Genomic DNA, 10,215 nt, shown 5'->3' on the forward strand with positions numbered 1-10,215 from the left:
CAGACACAGTAGAATAGAGGTGGAGATCTGAGTCCTTTTACCCTAGTCAGCAGGTGGGAGTGGTGTTGCACAGAATGCTTATAAAGATTAGCAGTCAGAAATAGATAGCAGCAGACCGGATGAGAAGAAAACAGACAAGGATCTCAACAGTCCACCTTGCTAGCTCTACTGCCCCCTCTCTACTACTGGTGTGCTTGTTGCAAAGAGACATTGCATTGTCCCTCACTTCCAACAGAATGAACACTAGATGTATCCATGTGCATGACTCCACGGCTTTCATGCCACCTGTCTGCTGCCTCTGCCTTCTCCATTTATTAGTTGAAAGGGAGAAAAAATCCATTTAACATTTTGTTGTTGTTGCAATTTGCTTAAACTTTTCTGCGTGTTTTGGTGTCTGCCTGCGAATTTAGCTAATCTTGCTGTCGGCGATCACTTCTTGACAGATGCTACAGACTGCATAGGCCCCTCGAAGTAGGCAAATTATCCTCTGCACCCCAGTCAGTATTTGGATGGGAGGCTTTCGAGGAATACTAGTTATGACGCAGAGGCAGGCAATGGCAAACCACCTCTGAACTTCTCCTGCCTTGAAAATCCAACGGGGTCACCATAAGTCTGCTGTGACTTGACAGTACACACACGCACACACAAAACCCCTGCATGTTTAATCATGCAAGCTTCATCATGGGGATCAGAATTCCTTTGTGCTGAACCTTTCCATAGCAATTGTGTTCTCCAAGGCAGACATTTCCTCCAGAGAAACTGATCTCTGTAGTCTGGAGGCCAGCTGCAATTCTGGAAGATGTTTACTCTAATCTAAGAGTGGTAACAGAGCAACTCCATGAGCAGCTCTTCCCTGGATGGTACAGAGTCCATCCCGCTCCTGGCTCCTCACATGGGGTTGCCAACCTCCAGGGATCTCCTGGGATTACAACTGATCTCCAGCTGATAGAGATCAGTTCACCTGGAGAAAATGGCTGCTTTGGAAGGTGGAGTCTATGGCATTATATCCCATTATATCTCCCTTCCCCAAATCCTGCCCTCCTCAGGCTCCACCCTAGGGGTGCCAACCTCCAGGTACTAGCTGGAGATCTCCTGCTATTACAACTGATCTCCAGGCCATTTTCTCCAAGCAAACTGAGCTCTATCAGCAGGAGATCAGTTGTAATAGCAGGAGATCTCCAGCTACCACCTGGAAGTTGGCAACCCTACTAGTAGCACCTTAGAGACCAAGATTTTCAGGGTGTAAGCTTTCGAGAGTCAAAGGTCCCTTCATCAGATCCTCTGAAGGGAGTTTTGACTCTCGAAAGCTTATACCCTGAAACTCTTGTTGGCCTCTAAGGTGCTACAGGACTCAAATCTAACTATGTATTCCTGTGTTTGCTGTTAGTACTCTAGACAGGAATACTCCAGATCTCCAGCTACTCTACCTGGAGGTTGGCAGCCCTACCCAGAGCAACACTTGAACTGCGAGCAGAAAGGAGGCCAAAGGCTGTCTGTCCGAGATTTCTTCTTTTCCTCCCTCCCCTTTTTCTGGAGAGACAGCAGCTAGGAAGGGCATCTCTGGTCAGCACGTGAAGGGAATGCTCCCAATGAACGTGGGTAAACTTTGCTTGGCGGGGTCGATCATTAACCGAGCATAGGGCAGGCGAAGAAAGCAGAGGGAGAATGAAGAGGAGTCCGGCCTTGTTTGCTTGGCTTTCATCAGAAACGAGCCGGCTGTTGACTTAGGCTGGTGCCATTTGCGCCTCTTTTGATAATCGAATGGCAGATGAATCATAGATAATGTCCAGTAAGAGACCAATTCCCTTTGAGCCTCTGCGGAAAACATACTGTGCTGGTGGTGGGGTGTAAGTCTTTAGAAGCAACCATTAGATGTGTATAAGAGGGCGTCACTGAGTCTACTGGACCCAGGGTAGCTGTGGAACTCTGTCACCTTCTGCCCTTTGACCATGATCCTTTCCCAAGAGGATTCAGCATGACTTAGCATTTTACTTGTTGACACAGTGATGGGATCTATGCAGAGCTTCTATATGAAACTAATGTATTACTCCTGAAAAGGCCTTATGAACCAAGGAGACCTCTACCCCTTTACTCCATAAGAAGCCAGTGCTGGCTATCATTCCTCTTCCCTACTTCTTAGTTACCCTTGGGAGCCTGCCTTGCTTTTCTTTCCACTCTGCAGCTGTGGCATCTGCTTGGCATGCAAAAGGTCCCAGGTTCAATCCCCAGCATCTCCACTTAAAGGGACCAGGCAAGTAGGTGGATGTGAAAGACTTCTGCCTGAGCCCCTGGAGAGCTGCTGCCGGTCTGAGTAGACAATACTGACTTTGATGGATCAAGGGGTCTGGTTCATGTGTTCATGCATACACCTCTTAGGGCTCTACTCATGCATCTTCTTTCTCCCCCACACTTAAGGGGCCTTGGAGTGTAACAGACCCCAGAATGATCACTGGGTAGGCTGGGATCATTCACATCTCCTCTGAATTCCACCTCTGCGTTGGTATTTCTTTGAGAAATGATATCCTCTTCCCAACGATCAGGGTACTATTTAACTGATTCAGGGAGCTCCTTCTGATTCAATGTAAGTGCCACTGGTCTTTTTGTGTGGGCCATTTTGTTCTCTGGAATTGCACCTGTTAGGCATTGATAAAACTTTGCACATGCTTGAAGCAGAAAAGTGGGATAGAGACATGGGTTATATGCTCCTTGTGAGAGGAAATCCACTTTGGGCAGGGGTAAAAGCAAAGACGCTGCTTCTGCAGGCAGGCAGGCAGGCAGGGGGGAAATAGCATCAGAGGTTGAGGATTTGGCACCCTGCTCTGGTGGGCAGCCTGCTTCTCTCTGGGTATATATGTGTGATCCAAAGGATCCAAAGGATTAAAGGATCCAAAATCTCTCAGATGCCTTTAAGTATTTGAAAGTACCGTTACAAGTCCATCCATTCACATGTAAAGCATTGGGTGTGTGTATGTATGTGTGTATATATATATACAGTATATAAAAAGGTAAAAGGTAAAGGTCCCCTGTGCAAGCACCGGGTCATTCCTGACCCATCGGGTGATGTCACATCCTGACGTTTTCTAGGCAGACTTTTGTTTATGGGGTGATTTGCCAGTGCCTTCCCCAGTCATCTTCCCTTTACCCCCAGCAAGCTGGGTACTCATTTTGCCGACCTCGGAAGGATGGAAGGCTGAGTCAACCTTGAGCCGGCTACCTGAAACCAACTTCCGTTGGGATCAAACTCAGCTTGTGAGCAGAGCTTGGACTGCAGTACAGCAGCTTACCACTCTGAGCACATGGTTGAGGGAAGTTAACTCTGCTTCTGTGCTGCAACTTGCTGGATTTTGTGATTTAAATTATTGTTTCCTTGCAGTTATTTTCAGAAATTGGAAAAGAGTCAACTGAGCTGGGGGGAAATGCTGAAAGAAATGGGAGTATAGTGAGATTCGGCACTTGTGGAGGGCATGGTTTTTTTTTTATATATAAATTTTATTGGGTTTTATGATAGAAATTTTCCATTGCATTAAACAACATCTATAACAATATCAAATTTCAATTCTAACCTAAAGTTGTTATAATTCCATATCATATAATAAAAAAGAGAAAAGAAAAAAGAAAAAAAAGAAATGGAAAATTTTTTGACTTCCCCTTCACCTCTATCTGCCTCTTAATAAAAAGTTCATCCCGTCATAGGTAATCTAATCTTAATAAAATATCAATACCATATATAAAAAACCATAATCTGTTAGTAAATATAATTATGCTTATTCAATATAAAAAAGATCAAAAATAATCCTCTGGATCAGATTAGAAAATATTCTTCCATTCTTCCAATTTTAACTCATATTCACAATAATGCATCCACGCCCCCCATTCCCCGAAAAACCGAACGTCATTTTCTTCATTTAGAATAGCTGTGAGTTTTGCCATTTCTGCCACTTCAAACATTTTAACAATCCAGTCTTTTTTCTCGGGAGTTTCTAGCCCTTTCCATTTCGCTGCATAGAGCAGTCTCGCAGCTGTTGTGGCATAAATCAAAAAAGTTCTTTGTGTTGCTAAGTCGTCTGGAATCATACTCAATAACATCATTTCTGGTGTTTTGGGTATATTCTTTTGTAGTATTAATCTCAATTCATTATAGATCATGTCCCAGAAGTCTTTGGCTTTGTCACAGGTCCACCACATGTGATAAAAGGAACCAATTTCTTTGTTACATTTCCAACAAGTAGGGGACATCGTTTTATAAATCTTTGCAATTTTCTTAGGTGTTAGATACCATCTATACATCATTTTATAAATGTTTTCTCGCACTGACTGTGCTTTTATTCCTTTTAAATCTTTAGACCATAATCTTTCCCATTTATTTAAAACAATATCATGTCCCACATTTTGAGCCCAATCGATCATAGTTGGTTTAATCGTGTCCTGCTCACAGTATATTGTTAAAAGGAGATTATACATTTTAGAAATCAGCTTTGTATTATTGTCTAGTAGAATCCTTTGAAAAGGAGATTTTTCTTTAGAGAAACCTTTTTTAGCATCTTGTACAAAAACTGATTTGATTTGGTAATATTGAAGCCATTGTAAATCATCCTTAAGAAGTTGAAAGTCTTTTAGTGAGCATTTCTTTCCTTCCCAAATAATTAGATCTTGATAAGTAATAAATTTGTCTGGTCTAAGTGGGCGCAAAGTTAGCATTTCTTGGGGCGATATCCACATCGGTGTTTCTGGTTCCAAAATGTGTTTATATCTCATCCAGATACGAAGTAGAGAGGACCTGATTATATGATTACGAAATGTTGCTTGTAATTTAATTTTATCATACCACAAATAACCATGCCATCCACTTAAGTTATTATAACCTTCCAAGTCTAACAAACGTACATTTGACAAATTCAACCAGTCTTTTAGCCATACTAAAGCTACCGCTTCAGCATAGAGTTGAAAATTAGGCAGTGCTAAACCTCCTCTAGTTTTTAGATCCACCAAGTATTTATAAGCAGTCCTTGGTTTTTTTCCTTGCCAGATGAAGTTTGAAATGTCTTTCCTCCAAGTTTCAAAATATTTAGTTTGTGATATTATTGGTAAATTTTGGAATAAGAAGAGCATCCTCGGTAAGACATTCATTTGGATCGTTGAGATACGTCCCATTAATGACAATTTTTTGTTTGACCATATAATCATATCAGTTTTAATCTTACCCCATAACTTGAGGTAATTGTTGGTTAACAGATCTTTATTCTTTGCAGTAATCCAAATTCCCAGGTATTTAACTTTGTTAGCTTTCTCCCAGCCAGTATATGATATAAATTCCTGTTGTTGTATTTCCGATAAATTTTTAAATATTATCTTTGTTTTTTCTTGATTCACTTTAAAGCCTGATACTTTTCCAAAATCATCCAAAGTCTCCTGAAGTATATTCATTGACTGTGTTGGGTTTTCCAAAATTAGCAGTAGGTCATCCGCGAATGCTCTCAACTTAAATTCATGTTTTTTAATTCTTAGCCCGCGGATGTCCTCCATACTTCTTAGTTTCACACATAGCGGTTCCAACACCAACAAAAATAAAAGTGGAGACAAGGGACATCCCTGTCTAGTCCCTTTCGTGATTTGGCAGTTATCTGACATTGATTCATTAACCAAAATTTTAGCTTGTTGGGAGGTATAAATAGCCGATATACCTTTCTGAAAACGATCTCCAAAGTTCAATTTATCCAAAATCCGTTTCAAGAAGTTCCAAGAGACCATATCAAAGGCTTTTTCTGCATCCAAAAATACAAAAGCCGCAGTTTGTTGAATATTCTGGTCATAATATTCCAGTGAATCTAGTAAAATTCTTACATTGTCTTTTATTTGCCTTCCTGGTATAAAACCTGCTTGGTCCTCATGTATAAGATCCTTAATGAATTGCTTTATCCTACATGCCAAAACCGAAGCAAAAATTTTGTAATCCACATTTAAGAGCGATATAGGTCTGTAATTAGATGTTTTTTCTGGATCTCTTCCTTCTTTGGGTATCAGTGATATAAATGCGTGTGACCAAGTCTCCGGGGATGTTCCCTCGTCCAAAATTGCATTGTAAAGTGAACCAAAAAATCCAACTAAATTGTCACTAAATGTTCTATAAAATAGTGCAGTAATTCCATCTGGTCCAGGTGTTTTATCTGTTTTTTGTCTCAGTATTGCTTCTTGTATTTCTTCCCTTGTTACTGGAGCTTCAATACATTCTCTCTGGGTCATTGACAAAGCTTTCATCTGTATTGAGTTTAGAAATTTATCTATTTTCTGTTTTGGAGTATTTTCTTTCTGATATAACTTAGAGTAAAATGAAACAAATTCTTTCTGAATTTCTGAAGTTGAATAAACTGGTCCTTTAGCAGTTTGGATTTTTGTTATAATCTTCTTTTGAAATGAGTCCTTCAGTTGTGTTGCTAAAAATTTTCCTGGTTTATTTGCATATTCAAAATACTTTTGTTTAGCAAGTTTCAGATTTTTATTCATTTCCTCCATTATTACCAAATTTAATTGGTGTTTAGATGCAGAAATCTGTATTTGAATTTCTCTTCTCTCCTCTTCCTGTGTTACCGTTACCAATTTCTGCTCCAAATTTTGTAAATTCCAAAGTATGTTGTTTGTAAATTGCAATTGAGTCTTCTTCCAGGCCGAGTGTTTCTGTATCATAAAACCTCTCAGAACAGCTTTGAATGCGTCCCAAACTGTATTTAAAGAAGTTTCCCCATTAAGGTTAATTTCAAAAAAGTCTTTCATTAAAACCTGTAATTCCTTTTGTATCTTGTTGTCTTTTAAAAGTTTATCGTTCATTCGCCATCTAAATGCTTGTTTATTGTTCCAATCAAGGGTAACAGGATTGTGATCAGAAAAAGTTCTAGGTAAAATATGAATTTTACGTAGTTGCGTGAAAATTGATTTACTGGCCCATATCATATCGATTCTGGAGTGTGAATCATGTCTTGCTGAATAAAAGGTGTATTCTTTAGCTGTTGTATTCATTGTTCTCCAAATGTCTTGTAATTCTAATTCTGAAGCCATGGCAAAGAAAGTTTTAGGCAAGCATCCATCATTGATATCTTTTGCTTTTGATTTTTTGTCCAGAGATGGGAGAATAATTCCATTGAAGTCGCCCATCAATAAAATTTGGTCTTTTGCGTACTGGGCTATCAGGTCGTGTAATTTTTCATAGAAGGATTTTTTCCCTTCATTGGGTGCATAGATTCCAACCACTATTGTCCTTTGTCCCAATATTTTAGTTCTGATAATTACAATTCTTCCTTCATTGTCTTTATATACTAGTTCTGGACAGAGACTGGGGTGGGCATAGATTACCACTCCCTTTGTTTTAGTTTTAGCAGAAGCAATAAAAGCTTGTCCAAGCACCTGTTTCTCCAAGTATTTTTTATGCTTTGAAGCTATATGGGTTTCTTGTAGGCAAATTAGGGAGTATTTATATTTCTGTAGATATTTGAAGATTCTGGCCCTTTTAGTTTTCTCATTCAGTCCATTTACATTCCAAGAAATTGCTTTTGCCATAATGTAGTGTTTTTTAGCAAAATAAAAAGTCTATAGTTTGGTACCACCTTCTGCACCCTGTACCTCTTCTTCTTCCTCTTCTTCTTCCTCCTTCTCTCCAGGTAATTCTTTAAGGTCCATTTTATATTTTCTCAGAAATTTCCCCACATCTGCTTGGGATAGAATTGTCGTTTTCACTTCCTTATAGGTGAAAGCCAAACCTTGTGGCATAATCCAACGGTATTTGATACCATTAGCTTTCAGTATAGACACAAAGTCTTTGTAGTTATTCCTCTGTGAAAGTAGATGTCTTGGAATATCCTTCAGTAGTATAAGAGAGGAATCTCCTGCTGACACTGGATTTTCATAATGAATCTTCATAATCTTATCTTTAACTCTGGTGTCATAGAACACTATCATCAAATCTCTTGGCTTAGATCTTCTCATTCTAGCAGGTAGTGGTATCCTGTATATTCTATTAATGGCTTGTTTTAATTCTTGTTCATCTATCTGAAATAAGTAGGCCAAATTTGGTATTGCAGATTCTTTATTGTCTCCCATCATATCTGGAAAATTGCGTATACGAAGATTGGTCTCTCTCACTCTCATCTCCATCATTGCCATTTGATTTTTTGCCGCCATCTGATCCGCTTGTATTGTTTCAATCTGTTTTTCTTGGCTTGTTAATTTTTTCTTTGTGTCCTTGTGCTCATCCATCACTTTCTTAATTGATACATCCATCGCTTGCATATCTGTCTTCATAACAGTCATTTGAGTTTTTACTTCTTTCAAGTCTCCAGTGACCACATCCAACTTCTGATTAATAGCTTGGGATGCTTGACCAAGATTTGTCATCATAGAAGTCAACTGTGCCATCTGTGTAGAATCTGTTCAAACTGTTTATTTGTTGCCTCAGTTTGTTTAGTTAGCATATCCTGTAACTTTTTTTCCATGGTCGAGGTTTGTAAAGAGTCCCTTAGTTTAGTATAGGCAGGGCTGTGTAGTGAGCCAGAGCGGGGTCGAGACATTTACATTCAAAAAAAGCTGGTAAAATACATGTCCACCGACAGGGCCTTTAAGGTGCTGGTTAAAAGATGATAATTCAAAGATCAGCCTAATAATTTTTTCGGGTTGAAAAGAGTCGAAATTGGCTTTAAAATTGCATTTTAAAGTTTTAAAATACCAGTGAGTTTTTTCGGTCGCTCTAGATCGGGTTAATCAGGAAGTAAACTAGTGCTGCAGACCTTCTATCGCCTCTTCTCGGTGGTTATTCCTTCAGGAATGATTTGAAAGTAACTCGAGTGCGACGGATATTCAGTCCCGTGGCTACTTCCTGTTGTTTTAGATCCAATGATAGAGAGGGTGTTATAGAGAGTCTTCCGTTCCAGGCACTCCCTTACTGCAAACGTGGCAGGAATTCGCCGGAAAATCAGGAAGAGAGATCACCCTCCCCTTCCTTCGGACCTTCTCATTGGTGATAATTCTTGTCAATCTAAAAGGTATCCTTCCGACTCTTTGTTATGGTTTAGGCTGATCGATCCGATAAGGCTCCTGTCGCTAATCCCGATGACTAACTCAGATCAATCTTTTTCAGTTCGGATTATGGAGGGGTGGGGGTCCCAGAAATATTCTTATCAGCCCCCCGTCTGTTCAAATTTCTAGTAAGTAGACGAAGATTTCTTTTGTACTCACTTGGGTGTCAAGAGGTGAGGTTCTTTTCTTTATGTAGTCCTTATGTTGGTATTAAGGCGGTGGAGGGTAGAGCTTGCTGCCAGAGTTGCGTTTTGGCGATGTCCTTCCCTAGTGCCCTCGCAGGACCGGCGTCTAGGACTCCGAGGGGCTTAAAAAAGCCCCCTCAGAGTACCTAGGAGGTCAAACCGCGTTTGCGGGCTGCAGGGAGTTCCTGCTTTCCAACCCACTTGCAAGGGTCGGATTGGGGTATCTATGTACCCCAAAGATAACGCAAACTTGGATTTCTCCCAGGACAGCCTGGGGAAATGGAGTGCTCTCTCCAACGGCACCACCGGAAGTCCGTGGAGGGCATGGTTTGAGTTCCTTTTACCCATGTACTCTATTTAAAGACTCTCCCAGCCTTCAGGAAAGAATGAAAAACCTTGTGCGTGTGCCAGTTGGTGCTTTCCTCTGCACACATACAGCAAGTGACAACTTTTATTGCTTTCTCTTATTTTCCTGAAACTTGGAAGGAAGGAATCTTTGGGTTAGCAACACAGTCGTCGATAAGGTTGCCAACCTCCAGGTATTAGCTGGAGATCTCCTGCTATTATAACTGATCTCCAGCCAACAGTGATCAGTTTGCCTGGATAAAATGGCCGCTTTGGCAATTGGACTCTATGGCATTGCAGTCCCTCCCCAAACCCTGCCCTCCTCAGGCCCTGGCCCAAAAAACTACCCCCTGTGGCAATTAGGGACTTGGCAATCCTAGTCGTCGATAATATCTTGTCAGTTTATAGGGAGAGTTACACCCTGAAATGTACTTCCCATTGAAAACAATTGGAAGAAATTTAGAAATACTGGCTCTGTACGGTTAATTTTTTTTTTAACTAACCAACTAAAACAAATATGGGTAATTAAGAAATTTATTCAAATACAGCTTCAATTTGGGTGGGTTTTGGGGGAGAGGGGCATACCTGTACTTCATTCTATGTTTATATCACCACTGATCATTCT

Source organism: Euleptes europaea, chromosome 10, assembly GCF_029931775.1.
Source record: "Euleptes europaea isolate rEulEur1 chromosome 10, rEulEur1.hap1, whole genome shotgun sequence".
In the NCBI taxonomy this organism is placed as follows: domain Eukaryota; kingdom Metazoa; phylum Chordata; class Lepidosauria; order Squamata; family Sphaerodactylidae; genus Euleptes; species Euleptes europaea.